This window comes from Prinia subflava, chromosome 12 (genome assembly GCF_021018805.1).
Source record: "Prinia subflava isolate CZ2003 ecotype Zambia chromosome 12, Cam_Psub_1.2, whole genome shotgun sequence".
Classification (NCBI taxonomy): domain Eukaryota; kingdom Metazoa; phylum Chordata; class Aves; order Passeriformes; family Cisticolidae; genus Prinia; species Prinia subflava.
In genome coordinates this window covers 18,153,908-18,172,487 of record NC_086258.1, presented here as the reverse complement: position 1 = coordinate 18,172,487, position 18,580 = coordinate 18,153,908, and the positions used below count along the sequence as shown (strand labels likewise).

The 18,580-nt window shown below is 45.2% G+C and overlaps 1 long non-coding RNA gene across 1 annotated transcript in view; it reads right to left on the bottom strand.

Moving 5' to 3' along the window:
- LOC134557218 (uncharacterized) overlaps positions 1-18,580 on the bottom strand; it is a 110,627-nt gene that overhangs the window by 22,282 nt on the left and 69,765 nt on the right. The window contains exon 2 of the long non-coding RNA XR_010082004.1: positions 2,471-2,532. This is a non-coding gene — a long non-coding RNA (uncharacterized LOC134557218). The remainder of the gene's footprint in view (positions 1-2,470; positions 2,533-18,580) is intronic.

Sequence of the window (18,580 nt, the reverse complement as noted above, 5' to 3'; positions counted from 1 at the left end):
CAATTTGAAGGAACTATTTGGGAAATAATTGTAAATAATGAATGAATGGATGGAGAAAACTGCAAGCTGTTTACAGATAACTCGCCGGCAGAAAAGAGCTGAATTTGCCGAGTAGATTATTCGCTATTGATTATTTCTCCACTCTAGCTGTAACCTTATAAAGCATTAATTAAGACAAGTCCTCACAGTTCAGCATATTCTAATCTGCTCCAGGTCTTGAGAGCTCAGCAGTGGCCTCCTGGAAGGAAAGCTGGAGTTCACACCCTGCCTGGGTGGGGAGGAGAGCCCAGCCCCACACCAAACCCAGCCACACTCCCAATAGGTGCTGAATATTCCAGCAGGCTGCCAGCTGGGACTGGGGACAGCCCGGCAGGGGAAGGCTGGCTCCTACCTGCCTGCAGGATTTCAAACAGGACAGCTGCCCCTTGGGATAAACCCTTTAAAGGCAGCCAAGGCAATCTGCCTGACCCACCGAGGCTGCCCTCACATGACCTGTTGCCAAGTCTGCCTGACAGCGATACTCAAACGTGCCCCAAAGTGACATTCTGCAAGTGCCCCTTGTGCCACCCAGCCCTTCAGGGGGGCTGCACTGCTCCCCCAGCCTCAGCTCAGACAGAGCAGGTGTTGGGGGTGCCCAGAGGCACAGAACTCCTGGGGTGATGAGTGGCATGGAATGTCACTGGGAGAAAATGGGCCAGTCTTTGGAGAAATTCTCTGCTCTGTGGTTTGGGAGTTCACAGCAGGACTGCGATCAAGTGTCAGAATATTTGCCAGGAGAATGCTGTGGCAGCTCCAGAGAGGAGCAGCTTATTACAGTGTGCTGGTCCCTGGTTACTGGTTATTAAACACATTAATCAGAGCTGTTTATCAGCTGCTCCTATCCCTGGATGTGCTGAGCAATGGCAGCCCCACGGAAATGCAAACACCCTGGCAGGGCCTGGCACCCCTGGGCACGTCCTGCTGACACCAGCACAGCTCCAGCCTGTGCTGAGCCAGCCTCCAGCTAATGAGGCACAGGGCTGTGTCTGGGTAATGCACAGACACGAAAATCCAGCAGAGCAGTCTAATCCAGCACAGCAAGGCTTCTGATTCCAACCCCAGAAGGAGGAAGGGATGCTGAGCCAAAGCAGAGCTGGGGCTCTCCAGCTGTGCTCCCCAAGGTGGATCTGCAGCCTGGTTTTTTTTTTTTGGCAAAGCCACTGAGTGCCCTGCCCATCCCATCACCCCAGGACTGCTGGCCCAGCTCTTGGCAGGCAGGAATGTGCCTGCTTTCCCCACATCCTGAAGAAATGAGGACGTGATAACCTGGCACCTCACTGGAGTTAAAATGCTCTGCCTTTCAAGCAGCTGATTAGCTCAGCATTGCCCACAGCACGTTTGCATCATTTCTGGATGTCTTGGAATACAGGGAGAGCACATTAGAATCTGCACTAAGCAAGCCCAGTATTTAACTGATTTTTGTTCTCCTAACTTTGTTTCAGAAGGAAAAGCTCAGGCAATAAAGTTTTAACCAGCAGTGAAATCCAGAAAACCAACGACTCTGGTCTTTCTATCCCATTTCCATGTCCACTGTGAACTAGCACAGGTTTTCCCAAGACTTGTCCTCAGTTCCCAAGGGAATGGTTTGCCAGCAGAGCCACCAGAGCCCTTCTGGCCACTCAGCACTATTTGGTGTGGTGCTCACTCAGCATCACATTATGGCCAAGCCATGACCAGATTACAGGAGCCACACACAGCCTTAATTTCTCCTAATTTATGCACAAAAATTAATAGGAAGATTCCAATAAAAGCTCCTCTTTCCCCCCCATCAGACGCAATCAGCCACAAGCTGTGTCTCACAGGGGCTGAGCTTCAAGGTAAAGTTACACTTGACCACTAACCAAGGGAAGATAGCAGGAGAGGAATTAAAAGTTCAAACAAAATAGAGCATAATCAGTTGGATTTTAGCAGCATGACTAGGTTCTTAATGATTTCAGAGCTTTACAGACTGTTTTGGGCATGTAATGAAAATTATTTCGTATCATCGACTTTGCAGGAAAAGCTTGTCAAGATTGCAAATATCTGAAATAATCATTTGAAGGACACGCAGCACAACATCTGATTTCTCCTAATTCAGGTGTTCTAGGTGACCACACGCAAGTAGATAACAATACATCACCCAAATTGTGAGTGCATTGCTTTTTACACACACAAATGTGGGATGGAGCATCTTTTCCTGCCTAGCAGTAAATCCTTTAGCAGCATCCAAAAAGGGGAGGAAAATAAACCTGAGGCTGCAAACTGCTCTGCCAGCCCTCATGGGACGTGTGATCCTTTGTGGCAGCAGTGGAGCTGGCTGAGGGCTCTGCTCTGGCTGAACCACAACCAAGCCAGGCCAGCCCATCCCCTGCCAGGGCAGGTCCTGCACAGCTCAGCATCAAACACACAAGCAAATGTTTCTCATGGATATCATCAGAAGCAAAATCCCTACCTGCTCCAGACTCCTTCAAGGTCTGCTTCCCAGTAAGGGCTCAGCTCCTGGTTTGTCCTTTTCTGGAAGACATGGAAAACAAAGAACAAGTGTTTGCCAAACTGCAGTTGGGTTGGAAAGGATGAAATGCTCCTGTATGGGGAGAAGAGATGCATTTCGTGTTTAATTTCATTACTCTCTCATTCGTTTCATTTTCTCCTTTCACTCATTGCACGCTGCACGCACTTAAAAACTTGCAAAATTCTCTCCACCCAGTTTGTTTTATTTTGCCAATTATCAAAATCTTCTCTCTCTGTGAGCAGATGTATTGCTAATTAGGACAGAGGAACAGATTAAGTTCAAATGAGTAGGTCTCCTTGTCGATGCTGTTGCTTTCCCTGCCTCTCTCCAACCCAAAAATCAATGCAAATCTTTTGGGGAATTCAAGCAGATTTTCATTAACATGGATTTAATGTGCTCATGGAAAAAAAAATCAAAATTACAAACTGTGAGAAAAGGGGATTGAGACAATGAGAGATACAGAAAATGGGAGATGCAAAACACATGTGTTACCCAAACTCCAAATTTCCTGGCCAGATCTGGCTTGGCTGGTGTGGGCAGAGGTGTGGGAAGTTGGTTTGTGTGTCCTCTCAGCTACAGGCACTTCCAGAGAACAAGAGTTTATGATGGTGAAAAATGATGATCTAATTGTTTTTATTTAAAGGAGTTTCAAGAGAACCTGAAGGATGAAAGCTGCAAAAGCTTCCCTGAACTCACTCCATGCTTTCCCCCGACCCCACTTCTAAGACTCAGCACTGCCATCAGGTGTGATCCCATTATTTAGGGAAAAAACCACTGTGCACATGCCCAAGCATGGGACACCTGCAGGAAAACCCCTCTGACTTCTGGCTGAGGACTCTGCCACCGTCCCCTCACCATGCTGAGAAACGTGCCAGTGGTCAGTGGTCAGGACAACCAACCTGCTGCCCAAAGGAGATTTCCAGACCTAAACCCCACCATGAAACAAACACCTTGGCATAGGAGAGAGCTTTTTGCACCAGATGGACCCCCTGCTCTCTTGGTAAATCCAGTTCTTAGGCTTTGCCACAAAGAGGCTTAAAATTAATTAGCAGGGGTTTTTTTAAGAGTTCTGCATACAAAGAGTGTGTGAGAAAGGACATTCAGCAGGAGCTTTTCAGTGCTTACAGGCCAAGATGAGGATTTGTAGTTTGCAAGACAGTTACTTTCAAAACTGGCAATTTTAGTGTTAAAGGCTTGCAGATGAAAACGTTCCCAGCTTTCCCAGGAAGACAGCCAGGAAGGGGGAGGTTTTCTGATTTTCCAAAGGTGACCATTTTAACCAAAAATCATCTGTCCCCTTTGGTTTTCCAAAAAGCAAATCATCACAACCTCCAGCTACTCTCAGCCTGAGAGCTGACTCAACTGCTGCTGACCCTGGACAACTCCTGAGACTGTTCTGGAACAGCACCTGCCACAGCTGCTCCAAAAAACATGGAGAGATGGTGAGAAATCTGCCTAGTTAAGCAAATCACTCATAAAATAATAATAATAATAAAAAAAAATACCCTTCAAACACTTGCTGCCACATTGGTTTGTTTCTTGGCCTTGACAGAATGATTCTCAAAAGGCAAAGTCTTGGTGAGGCTTTGCTTGGGGTGGGGTTTTCAACCTGTGGTTTCCAGGAACTGCACTTTCCTCCCCAAAAAAATTAACCCCAGAGGTGATGGAAACCCTGCTAGCACAGCCCCCCTTCCAGAGCACCCACCCTCACCCCAACCTCATCAGGGACCAGTCAGGACCACCACCAACTCACAGCGTTAATTCACACCCATTTTGGGATTAATGTTTCACAATTCACCTTCATTTACTAATAATTTGGAAAAATAAAAAATAAAAGCAGATACAGCATTTGGTAGGACACATCCACCAGTTAAAGTTGCTCATGCACCAGTTAAAGTTGTTCATCCACCAGTTAAAGTTGTTCATCCACTCCCTAGGGCAAGAGAAGACCCATCACTGCTGGAAGTGAAGCACCACAATACTAAAGTTATTTATTGTCTCAGCCCTGTGCTGCCTCCTAGGAGCTTACAGTGCCTGCCAGCACCTGGAAGAGGAGGAAATGCATTCATTAAAAAGCATGGATGAACAAATACTGTGCAATGCATGGTGGTCTTCAGCGTTTCCACAGAAGGAAACCTGGTTCTGTCAGGCTTCAGTGTTTTCCCAGGAAAAAAAAGAATCAGTTTGTGCTGCATTACCAACACCATCCCTCACTTCTTCAGCCTTTAATAAGTCCAACAAGAATTAATTAATTTGCAAGCCCCTGGTGACCAAACCCAAACTAAATGAGTTTTTCCTTGTCATGAACCCACCCCACACACACACCACAATCAGCAAAATCCCCGATTTTGCTAGGAAACCCTCTAAACTCAGCCTTGCCTTCATTATGTGCTTTTCCCACTCTGCTTCACTACCTGATCCTTCTGGGGAGATCTCCTTTGGAAGGAGGCTCTTGTCAGTGTTTTGCTGGTGGTGTTTGGGATCAGCTCTGAGCGGCGCCGTGTTTAAAGCTCTGTCAGGCTGCCCGCTCAGCCGTGCTCTGCCCTGTCTGTGTGCTCATGCAGCACCAAAAAAGAAGAAATTTAAGGAGAGCTAACCTAGTTAGAATTTGAAATGCTGTTTTGAGAACTCAGGGAACTGGAAACACAAGAAAGCCTTAGCAAAAAGGGGCATAATTTGTAAAAGAAAAAATGGTCTGAGATTGGTGAAGATTTCCTCCTGCTCCAGGTTTGGTCTGAGATGGCAGAGAAATTTAAATTTTAGCCTTTAAAATATCAGAAAGGAAAACCATGTCTTTACAGGACTTGAGATTGCTCCAATATTTGGAAAGAGAGGTTCACATGAAAAAGATGGGTTCCCAAGGCAGAAATCATTCCCCATTCCTGCCAAGCCCCTAGAAAAATATTTGGAATACCTGTGGCAACCTGCAGCACCCATATTACTCCACTGGCCCAACTCTTACTCTCAATGTTCTATTTTATCCTAACAAAGGATTTCCTGTACAATAATCTGAGGGTGGGAGAGATGGGGTTATTTGCTCTAAGGAAAGCATAAAGATGTTATTACCAAGTTAGATTACATCCAACTCTAACTGTTCAAGTATTAAATCCATTTTTCACCATCACGAGTGTTATCCAACAACATGAGAAATACAAGCAGGAGAAAATATTCTCAAGTGAAGGAATTGATGGCCAAAGCCTCAAAGTTTGGTAAAATGCTTTTCCACTTCATGTCCTACAAGCTGTCAGCACTAGGATGGAAAACCACAGAGCAGTAATTGCAAAGGACACTTCTTCTTTCTTACACTGTCTCTGTCTGTAAGGCAAGAGGATGGCAAGTTAATTAATTATCTCCAGCATCAGTTTACTTGAAGATCTTTTTTTCCAGCAGCACATCAAAGGAGACTGATAGAAGCCTTGATTAGAGGGATAATGAAGGAAATCTCTAATAGATTATATCATTTCTTGCTCGTCTGCAGCCATTCGCTGCTTCACAGGGCTGGGATTCACGTCTGGAAAATATCACAAGCATGTAAATCCACCTCCAATGCAAAATTTATGGAAAAATTCGAATAATTGCATGTTTACCATATTTCTGTCAAGGGTCTGGGAAAAAAGATATCAGATCATCTGACTTGCTATAGAGCAGAGATTTTCCATGTGTCCTGTTAGCATCTCTGACTCTGTGAGGATAAATCCATATTTTGAAGTCACATCAGACATGGAGAGAGAAAATTTATTAGATAACAGAGAGCAGGAGGAGAGCAGAGAAGCAGGAGGAGGGCACACACTGATGTGTGGGTACCATGGGCAGTTTGGTGTCCGCCTTGTTTTCTGTCCCCAGAAGCCTTTTCCTAACAATGGCCATTAGCAGGGGTCATAGGTGAAGGGTTTTATCGGTTTTTTAATTTTTTCTTTCTAATCTTTCTTTCTGCTGCAGCACCACATCTCCCCCAGACCTTGCTTCAGCCCACCAGGAGCCTTTGGAGGGCAAAGCTGGCTCCCACTGCAGAGGAGGAAACTTTGGTCCTGCCGAGTCCCAGCTCTCCATCCCTGTCACACCAGTGCCCCCCAGTTTGCCTCTGCATTTGCAGCCCCTGGGGGGATTTTGGTGCCATTTCCCTCTTCCCCAGGCTGTGAGCACACTGCCAAATCTAACAGCGAGAGGGGAAGGGGAGTGTCAGGTTCTGATGCAGGACACACCGTGCTGATCCCTATCTCACACTGATAAACCCCAAGCCATTCCCAGCGAGCCCCAGAGGCACATTCAGGAAATCCACTTCTGTTAAGATGAGACTGCAGATTCTCCCTGGGTGCTGTTTGCAGCTTAATAAATGGTTGGTGGCAGCAGTGGCTCTGACCTTTGGATGCTCGGGTGCCCCAGCACCAACATCTTGAGTGAGGGGTTGGACAAAGCACTGTGCTAACAAAGGGATTATTAATTCCAGCAAAGAGGCACAGAGGAGGACCAAGTCACCCATCAGAGCCATCCTGCCCTCTCAGAAGCATCCCCAGCTCTTGTCCTGGCCAACAGGTTCTGGGAGAGATGCCCCAGCCCCTGCCCTGAGCCTCTCCTGTCCCCACAGCCAAGGGCCAGAGGAAATGGTGCCACACAAGTGAGCAGAAGCAACAGCAGAGGGGGACTAGAAAGTGTTTTATGGGGTTAAACATCCCAGGCTGAAGTAAAGCAATTTCCTCGGGTCTCCTGCCATTTCCTTGTGGGGGCTTATCATCTCCAGCTGGGACAATATAAAGGCCCATTTAATCGAGATCCATTTAACACTGAATCACGCTAACAAGATTACTTAGCCAGGGCTAATTCTGCATTTGCTGAAGTGCAGTATCCAGGGTGAGTAATCTCTGTGTGCTGGTGGCAGGTTCAGAGACAGGTTAGCCACTGGCTTAGCATCCCAGACAAAACATGGAAAGCACATGGGGGACCATGACAATGAAATTGCAGCCCCTTTAGCCCATCGGGCTCTTCCCTTTCCCCTACTCAGTGTGATCAGTGTGCAGAGGGTTCACTCATTACCCCATAGGATCCTAAAAGGGGAATTATTTTCTTTGTCCTCACAAGCAGCTGAACAGGCAATACAGCAAAATCCTCTTCAGTCATTATCTGTTAAGTGCATGGCATCCTTTTGTGAGTTAAATGACACAGTATTTCTTGCATGGGACTGAATTCAAAAGGTTTTGCCTTCCATCAGGAGATAACTCAAGATTTGAGTGCTAATTGAATACATTTATATGCACACAAGTGATAGGCATTCATACAATTTTTTAAAGTAGATTCTCACCATTCAGTCATTTAAAAATATAGCACTAAGGGCTCTATTATTTATGATTATTAAATCACAAATCTGAGTAGCAAAATACTTCACTCGGGGAAAATGTGAAGAGGCTGTTTCAGAGGGAAAAAAATCTCCTTTCCAGAACTCACAGAACATCCTCACAGGAGGATGCTGATAACCAATATTGTTTCACAGCTAAGGCTTTCCAAGTGACTTACTCAGGTAAATGGATTAATCCTAATCACCCCTTCAAATGTTCCCAAATCCTCCAAATGGTCAGAGCTGAGGTTGATGTGTTCTGGGGAGCTTTTCACTTTTTTGTACTCGCTGACTCATGATGCCATCAGTGCAGGGTTTGGGACATCCCCACTCATTCCCCCCTTGCTTTCAGAAGATGGGTCTTGTCACTTCAGGGGGGATTCATCTCACCTGGTGTCAGAGGTCCACAAGACAAGTGTCTGTACTGGAGTGAGTCTCTTAAATGTGTAAGTGGAGAGAAATTGCAGTGATTTGTCTGACCTATTTTAGGCAACCACCTCCAGATGAGAGCAATTGCCTGCTGGAGGTGCCCATTTCTCTCCATTGATGGTAAATGAGATCTGAGTGCTCAGTGCAGATGCCGAGACCTCGGTGCCATCAGGTGAGATGGATCCTATCCACAGTAATTGCAGCCTTTCAAAAGAAGAGGCACTTTTTTCTTTTTTTATTTTTTTCCTTTTTTTTTTCCCCTTTTCATTTTTTTTCCCTAAGGAGTTTATTTTAACCATTTGAGGAATTTTCCAAGTTTTCATTTCTGTTCTTGGCATCTCTTGTTTTTTCTCCCCCTTCGGGCAGGCAGTCCTCAAGCTGTGGCAGCTGGGCTCTTAAAGATGATGGTGAGAGAGCCCCGGGTCTTTCCTACCACAAAACAGAGCAGGGCTCATGGTTTTATTTTGCAACCAAGCCCAGAACAACTTTTGTTCAAGGCTCAGTCTGTCAGAAATATCCACAGGCTGGATGGAAGCTCTTCCATGGTGTGAAGGACAAAAGCTCAGGGCAGAAGGACAGGACCAGAGATGACAAGATGACCTCCAGAGGTCCCTTCTAACCCTGTGAAACAACCCTGGTTGTTTCATGATTCTGTGAAAAAGGAAAAGCCCTCCAGGGCAATATCTTCCCACCAGGTTTGGAGATCTCCATGCTCAGGACTTGCTTTGTCCCTGGAAACATCCAGCCCCCCAGCACTGCTGGGCAGGCACCTCCAGGAAGTTTCAAGATATTAAAAAAAGTTATCCATGGAGCTGGGGGCCTTTAGGGTACAGCAGGAGGTGGACAGAAGCCTTCAGTATCACCATTTGTATTCAGACTTCTGGGTTCACTTGAATCCAGCCCACATCCTGCTCTCGAGAAGTGACTCAGACACTCAGGGAACCGAACACCCCCAGCCCCAGCTGTGCACAGTCCTGCAAGTGTGGGGTGCTGCTTCACGTGCCCCATGTCCACCAATTCCAGGAGGAGATGAAATCCTTACATCACAGCTGGGTTCTGGCCAGGTGCTGAACTCACTGGTGAAACTGGGGTTCTGCTGAGACTTTTAATTCTGGTTTTTATTGCAGTCTAGAGCTCAGACCAGACATTTGCTCCCCTTCCTTCCTCCCTGCCATTACACTCAGGTGCTAAGTGGTCTCTGCATATGGGAAAGGGGGTTTGCTAGTCAGCCCTACACAGGGAATTCAGGTATTTGTCATCCACCACTCAGTGCCTGGGAAATGACCAAACAGATTCTGAAGTCTCGTAAGTGAAACAGGCAGGCATGAGGAGAAACCTGAGTGTCTGAGGTTTGTTTCCTTGAAAAACAAAGTGCTCAAAACGTTCAGCTGCCCTCACGACTTCATCATCAACGTCTTAAAATCTACCTCAAAAATATGTTCAAGTCACACTGAAAATTCAAGGGACTCCCTCTAGCAAGTGCTCAGGTTTTCTCTAGCTGTAAAAAACCAAAACACATCCCACTCATATCCCTTCAAATATCACTCCACTAGCCAAGGAGTTGGGTTGTGCAGACAGCCCTGTGGTTTGGACACTTTGGAAGGAGCTGAGAGTCTTGAACTCAATTCCCAGGAAAGAATTTCCAAGCATTTTCCAGTTTTAACGGTGACTAAAACAATTACAAATATGGTAAAGGCACAGACTGGCATGCCACAAGTTTGAACCCAAAGCTTTCTTTCTTCAAGTTACCTTTTCTGAACCACTCAAAAACAATCTGCTGGCTGCAGGTTGCTCAATTACTTGTCTTGATTTGAGATGATGCCATTATCTCTAATTGCTGGGGTTTGAAAGGCTCCAAGTCCTGCCTGTGTGTGCTCCAAGCAGGTACCAGGTGTGACAACCACCCCTCGATGTCACACCTGCTGCTTGGGCAGCACTGCCTGACCACAGAGGCAGAATCTTCCTCCCAGCAACAGGACCAAGCAGACTCCACGGGAATCGTGATTAACTTGCCTTTAATTACCAGCTAATTTCCTCCTGCACAGCCAGTAATTTCAAGCCCTGTGGAAAGCACAGGGAAACAATAACAAGGCATTTCCCAGCAAAAGGAGGGTAAACAAACAGGCAAAACAAAGAGATTCAAAGGAGAGCGGTGTATTTAAGCACTCCAAACACAACAATCTGAGAAATTCTTCCTCCAGAAAAGAAAGCAGAAACCCTTTTTTTAAAAAATTTATTTTTTTTATTACCCTTACTTCCCAGCTAAACATTTCATTTCTCAAGTCACCCAATTTTGCTAAGCTGTAGGGAATACCTGGTGGGTGTTTCAGACGGGAGCTGCTTGCACCTGAGACAAGCAGAGGTTACCACCTCTCCATAACAAGCTGGGGCTGGAGGTTGTTCAGAGACACTCAAACCGTGCCTAGAGCTGACAGACAGCAAGGAGAGCTGCAGGAGCGTGAAGCCTTGTTAGTGGCAAGGTTTTCCCAGCTGAGGCTCAGCCGTGCACTCATTGGCAATTCCGAGCACGGAGGCTGTCCCGGTGGAGCCTCCATATGTTCCTTCCCCCTGGAGGAGCCATGAATGTCAATTCACCCCTTGGGGTGCGTCAGGCGAAAAAACCTCCCGAGGGTGAAACCAGAACTGACAGCAACCAGCCACAGGTTGCCCCAACCAACTTCCACCAAGTTGGAGATTGGATGGAGGAAGCTTACTAGATTAAATGCTAGGAAGGTGGGGTTTTTTTTAATATTTAGGGGAAATTGAATATTAGCAATGAATATCAATTCACCCCTTGGGGTGAGTCAGGTGAATAAATCTCCTGAGAGTGAAACCAGAACTGACAGATTGCCCTGACCAACTTCCACCCACCCAAGCTGTAGATTGTATAGAGGAAGCTTACTAGATTAAATGCTAGGAAGGTGGGATTTTTTTTAATTTTTAGGGGAAATTGAATATTAGCAATGAATGTCAATTCACCCCTTGGGGTGCGTCAGGCAACAAAACCTCCTAAGAGTGAAACCAGAACTGACAGCAACCAGCCACAGGTTGCTCCAACCAACTTCCACCAAGTTGTAGATTATGTAGTAGAAGCTTACTAGATTTAATGTTAGGAAGGTGGGGGTTTTTATTTTTTATTTAATTTTTAGGGAAAATTGAATATTAGCAATGAATGTCAATTTACCCCTTGGGGCACATCAGGTGAAAAAACCTCCTGAGAGTGAAACCAGAACTGACAGCAACCAGCCACAGCTTGCCCTGACCAACTTCTACCCACCCAAGCTGTAGATTGTATAGAGGAAGCTTACTAGATTAAATGTTAGGAAGGTGGATTTTTGTGGTTTTTTTAATACTTAGGGGAAATCGAATATTAGCGATGAATATCAATTCACCCCTTGGGGCGCATCCCGCAAAAAAACCTCCTAAGAGTTAAACCAGAACTGACAGCAACCAGCCACAGGTTGCCCCAACCAAGTTCCACCAAGTTATAGGTTGTATAGAGGAAGCTTACTAGGTTAAATGCTAAGAAGGTGTTTGGGTTTTTTTTTTTTAATATTTAGGGGAAATTGAATATTTTTAAAAAGTGACATAACTGATTTAAAGGCGGAGAAGGTAAAGTTGAAAAGCTTTGTTCTAACACAGAGTATGTATAACTAAAATGCAATTAGTACAAGGTTTTTTGCACTTTCTCAAGCTTTAAGCTACGTGTTGGGCACTAATAAATGTATTTGTCTTTGGTTTGGGAGGAAACTTTTGAATAGGGTCCTTCTGGAAAGCAAATCTAAATGGCCCTTCTCCTAATTGGTCTGGGAAAAAATCTCTTTAGAGAAAAGGTGGAAAAACCTGTTTATTTAATAAGTAAAGTGCCTACAAACCTAGAAAATGAATGATATGAAATAATAAAACTTCTTGTTGTTCTGAAGTGAGATGGCAAATTTAGAAAATCTTTGCTGTGGGTTTTAGTTTAGCTTGCTCACTTTCTTTTTAGTCCCTCTGGCACTGGAAAATGCTGAGGTCTAGGCCCCAGTGGGGTGCAGGTGTGAGATTTGGTTGTCTTTTTGGGTTTTTTAGCCTTTAAACAGCTCTAAGAAAAAGGGAAAAAATTAATCTAGGGAACTTCTCTGCCACTTGGCTTTGCCAAGGCTTGGGGAGAAAACAGAGCTGTGTCTGCTGCGTCCCCATGCACAGCACTGAGGAGGACATCCCCCTCCCAAAATCAGCTGTTTGGGAATGAGAATGGAAATAACACAATCTCACACCCCATAAAACTGGGGAATGAATGTTTGTGCTGGCAGATCATCAGCAGGGATCTCCCCAGAGCTCGTGGCAGTGCCCTGAGCGTGGGACAGCGGCCGTGAATCCACAGCTCCGTCCCGTTCTGTTCACCCAAACACAGAGCAACTCATTCCCCTCCCTCATGTCCACTTCTCATCTCAACTCCTCCTCAGAGCATTCTGCCAGCGGCTCTTGACAGGCTTTCCAGAACTTAATTAAGCTTCAAGACACCTCAGTGAAGTTGACTAATGTAATTAAGTGAATCTCGCAGATGAGTAAGCTGAGGAGAGGAGAGATCAAACAGCAGAAGGATGGAGGAAGTGTTGTCTGCTGGCAAAGTTGGTCACAGGGCACTGAGACCTCATCCCTGACTTCCTACAAAAATCACTGCCCTTCCCTTCCCATATCTGTAGCTGATTATGCCATGATTTCCTCCTAGAAATGATAGTTTGGACCATCATCTTAACAAGAAAAGCAATTTCTTTGGACAAGAAGGCATCGAGGTAGAGCTGCTGACTGTGTGTCACACAGGGGTGTTTCTTGCAAGTATCAAGTCCCCAGTTATTATCATTATATTAAATTTGGGTCCAAATTTACATCCCTGAAATTGTTCAAGCTCAGGCTGGACGGGCCCCTGAGCCACCTGGCCTGGTGAAAGATATCCTTGCCCACTGCTGGGAGTTGGAATGAGCTGAGCTTTAAGTTCCCCTCTAACCCAAACCATTCTATGATTCTGTGATAATTCTACATGTACATGAAATCATGTATTTTATTATTAATTAAAGTGACAGGAAGCTGTAGTCCAGTGGCTTCTACCAAATAAACCTTCTGAAATTACAGTAACTGTATAGGTTGTGTTCAAATAATTCTCAGATTGTCTGGGTTTGGCCTAAAAACAATCTCTGATGAGATATCTTTCTTTAATTTCAAAGTAACCTGGAAGAATGATTAAAAGGAAAACCTGAATCTTGCTAGAGTTTGAAGCATGATTTGTGTTGTAAGTTTACAAGGGTTAATATGGACTTGAAGATGAACATGCACCTAAATCCCTCCATGACTGGAGCCTTATTAAACTGGGGATTTTTTCCTGTAAATTGAAGTCTGGAATGACATATTTGGGTGTACTTCATTAGAATGAAGTATTAGGGTGCAAACAGGAATAAGATAGAAAATTTCCCAGCTTCGACTTGGATCTGTATCACCTTCCTACAGGGACTGTCCTTCAAAACAGCCTTTCCCGGGAAGTTCAGCATATTCCCAATAACTAAAGATTTCTTTCAAAGCGTTTTTTTCCTCTGTGCCTCTATCCAAATGAGATTATTCTGCAGTGTCCTAAGCATCCTGGCCACTTATCTCACAGGGAGCTCAGCCCTGAGAGGCAGCAGTTCCAACATCATGTCCCATTCCAAAATGTGCAGCAGCACTGGAGAAGGAATCACTGCTGTCAATGAGCTTTGAGCACCTGCAGGGCTCTTGCTTGGCTCTGGGACTGTCTGGGAGCAGCCCAGAGGCCCCTGGCTCTGCCACTTCACACCACTGGCTTCTCTTCCCCACTGGTGACAGCATCACCTGACACTCTCCCTAAATCTGCCAGAGGTGAAAAAGATCCACAAGACTGTGGGAAATCCAGGTGACACCACTTTCCTTTAAAACTCTTGTTTCCCAGTGCTGGCACTCCATGGAAAACTATGAAGTGATGGCAGCTCTTGGGACCTAAGCCACGCTGATTTTTTTTCTGTTTTGCCTCATCTGTTTCTTTATACTTCACCATGTCCCGAGTGACTCTGACACAGGAATTCCTGCTTTTCATTTTTCTGCTGTACAAGATGTCAGCAGATAACAATCCATGCTTCACTGCTGCCATTCCATAATTGAAAGAGCCAGCCATACATCAGGCTCAGAGCCTGCAAACCCCATCAATAAGTACTCTATTACTTGGGCATAATTTTCCACCAAGCCCTGATGAGACTTCACAGGCAGTAGGGGGATATCGCTGAACCCACACTTTGCTGCAAACTGGTTAAGATAATGTCTACTAAACCACAGTCTATTGTCACAAATTAGTTTCTCAGACAACCAGTGTCTGGCAAAAAAATGTACTTAATATGCAAAGCTGTCTGTTCAGATCTATCTGTTTTCCAGGGAAGCCACCTCAGGGAAAAGAGAGCTGAAGTCCAAAATAACAGCACACGTTTCTTTCCAAGCCAACATACGCAGATCTACACCTTCCTCCAGGAACAAATTTTTCCTGTGTCACCAAGAGGGTGGTTTGGTTTTCTTTTGCTTGGCTTATCCTGCATTTTCAGCATGTAAGAGAGACCTTCACAGCTTCTGCAGCCTTACAGACTGTGTGAGGGCACTGTGAAACTTGCTTGGCCTCTCATTTTAGATTTAATTCCCTGTGCTTTTCCATGGCACGTTAAGAATCAGCTTCCTGGTCCATTTCAACAAAATCCTATCAAGTCCCAAGAGTTTCTCCTTTAAATAAATACCAGGGGCTCGAGTTTTAATTACTTTCTGCAGAATCCCCTTATCAGCAGCAGCTTTGACAGGCACAGGCTATACGTTATCTGGGAGCACAACTGAGATCTCTAACTCCTTCCATGTCTTTAGCCCTTGAAGCTCATCTCATACCTATTACATATCATGCCCAGAAGCACTGCCAGAGTGCAGGCTCTGATACCTGGATAGGCAGCTCTTCTCCTCCATGGCTTCTTATCCCACAGGCTCCTTACATCCTCCCCTTGTTGCCAGCACAAATAAATTGCTGACAGTGAAGCCGTGCTGGCCATCTATCTGCACCTCCCAAAGGTGTTCTTTCTGGCACAGAACCTCATTTTCATCCAAGTTTGGTCCATAAGGTTTGGGGCTCTGCAAACTTCCCTGAAGCTGGTGGCTAGAGCAAGGAGTTGCCTGTGCAGGTTGTGAACTGCCTGCACCACCAAAGGTGTGTGGCAGCAGAAGCAGAGGAGCTGGGGAATTGGTGCCTTTTTGAGGGTCAGTGCACCCACATCCCTTTGTTTCCCAGAGCAAATGCAAGAAGCAGTATAAATTATCAAAACAGAAGAGCTAATCATAAGGCAATTTGAGTTCTGCATGGAAGTTCAGGTCTTTTAATACATTATCTCCATGGGATCAGCCACCCTGCAGTCCAGAAACTGCCTCATAAACCCCTGAGGGAGTGTGCCACCCCAAAATCTGTCTGCTGCAGTGCAGGCATGATGACTTTATTGAAGGATCTCCATTATAAATCTATTTGAATGCATTCTCATTTTTATCCTTGTAATCCCCAGTGAGAAGCATTGCACTGCCCAGTGAGAATTATGTTTGGCTCTTTCACCTCCTGCACTGTTCCCTTGTCCCCTCCATCCCTCACCTGCACAGCTGGAGTCTTGTCTGATTTTCAGCCTCCAGAGATGGCTGGAGAGAAGAGCTGTAACCTAAAGCACCTGTACTTATGTTCAGCTATTTTCAAAGGCTCAAAGGGCTCTGTTCCTGAGCAGGACAATGCCTAAACTCTGGCTGCAGTGCACACTTGCTGCTTTTATTGGTGGCAGAGCTGTCCCTGCCCCGGAGGGCACCCACCTCCTGCCTTTTTACCATATTAACAGTCCTCCTTTCCTTCAGCTCACCTTCAAGCCAGGAATGAAACAGCCAAACTCTAGGGCTGGGAGAACAAAAGCAGGCAGCACACCAGCCTCAAAGAAAAGCAGACGTAAAACCCCATTAAACCTGATGGTTCAACACAGCAACAGAGCAAAGGGGGGACCTCCCAGAGTCCTGTGCTTGATTCCAATAACCATCCATAACTACCCCTAAGGATAGTTTCTAAAGAGGGGAGAGCAATAAACAGCACTTCCCCTCTTCATTACACAACTCCAGCAATAACTATGATGAATGGCAACCAACAACTGGGTTTCATTGCTGGATTTCCAGGCTGTGGTGTCCAACAATAGGAGCATAATAAAGACAGATGGCAGTGGATTAACTCTTCTTGCAATGCGGCCAGCTCTGGTTGTTCAGCCGTGCTCGTCCCCAACACAACAACAGCCCCAGCCCTGTCCAGCAGCAGGAAAATGCTCCTTGTTTTTGTGCAGGGTTGGGTGCAGTGGGGATGGTGAAAAAGCAGAGGGTTTGTTCTGACCAGAGTGCACAGCTGAGCAATGTACACCAGCTCTGGTGTTGTGCTTTAAACATGCAGAAAAATCAAAAGAAATCCAAGTGGGTTTTTCACAGAATATTTCTGCTCCTTTTCAACTGATGGTAATAATTCCTCGACTTATTTTTAGTTCAGAAACCTCAAAAAGGAAAAAAGAAAAAAAAAAGACAAAAAGAAAAAAAGAAAAAAACCCCACAACAACAACAAAACCCCCAAAAAACCCAAACAAAAAACCAAACCAAACCAAAAAACCCAAAAAAACCCCACAACAAAATGAAACAAATCACCAGAAATTTTTGCTGCTTCAGTGCAAAAGGGGATTGTTTTTCACAAGTTGTTATATTTTCCCCCTCCAGTTTTGCCCATTTAGAATCACAGAATTATTTGGTTTGGAAAAGATCTCTTAGATCATTAGGTCCAATCAATAATTAGTATAAATAATGGATAGCTAGATGAATAAATAAAAAAATAGATAAATAAATAAAACAAATCAATTATAATAATATTATAGATAATATTTAAATAGTGTATTTTGCATTCTTTTTCAGTAGGCTTAATGCAGTGCTAATGGGTGTGTACTGGATATAATTTTACAATTCCCATGAAGTTTTGTGTCAGTTCAAGCAACAGAGAACAAATATGGTCTAGGAGGGCTGAGCAGTGAGGAGAGCTGGGCTTTGCCCACACCCCCTGCAGACTTCGCTGGGTGCAAATGTATGAAATTCACTCTGATTTTCAGCATTGAATGGGTCCATGCACTGCCAAAATTAACAGGGGAGGGGTCTCATCACAACCAGTTAATTGAGTTTGTAAAGCATTTGGAGACCTTCAGATGGAAGGTGCTAAACAAAGTGAAAATTGTCCTAATTTTGCTGAAGTGAAACCACCATGCAATGCTGCCTCTATCACTCACTGCAAACCCAGGTCTTGATGCTGTTTGCAAGTCCTCTGCAACCCAGCTTAATTCCTGCAGATGTATTTGTCATTCAGGAGCACTCACTGGGCTGGATAATTTTCAGATGGAGTTTTTGGGAAGCGTGTTTGATTTGCCCATTCATTATCTGTTAGTCCGGGTGCGTGATGGGCTCCACAAAGCAGCGTGTTGCTGTTTCTGCCTGCTGCCTGAATGGCACAAAGTTTATTAGATGGAGGAATAATGAATAACCAATAATGAGTACTCTTGTTTTTGTGTGAAAACAGATGAGCGTGTGAGAAGCAGCGTCTCTCCCCACTTTCCTGCCAACACATCCCCATTGATGATAATGTTTTCCAACAGGGGACGGCAAGCAGACTCTTGATACAGCCAAATATCTGGTCATTCACAAAATCTAGTTTGACTGTCTTGCCAGAATCACTACACCAGTGCCTGAAATATGGAGGTGGCTGCTCTGGGGTTGCGCCGTTGTCTTTGTAAAGATAAGATGATAAAAAGTTTAATGTGCCTGTCTTTAAGATGTGTGCTAAGCACTCATGTGGCACTCTGGGCTTTTCTCTCCCAGTTTCTCCCTGCTGTACAGGACAACTCCTGCTCCGTGGGGGCTTCTCCACAACATCTCATCCCGACAAATCTGTTCAGCCTTCAGGCCTCCTACAAACCCCATCTCTGCTCTGCTGCAAGCCTCAAACTCCTGGCAACGAGACAGGACAAAATCCAACAGCACCAAGCACCCCAAACCCACATCCCCCCGCAGCTCTCCTCGCTGCTGAGAGGTGGAAAGCTCAAATTTACTCAGAACCACTTCCTCATTTCACTTTTTTGCTGACCGTGTGCCTCCCGGTTGCATGTAATTATTTTGGTATGCCGGTGTTAATGATGTGTCCAGTTCACTTAGCCTGTTCATCAGTATTGCTGGTCATT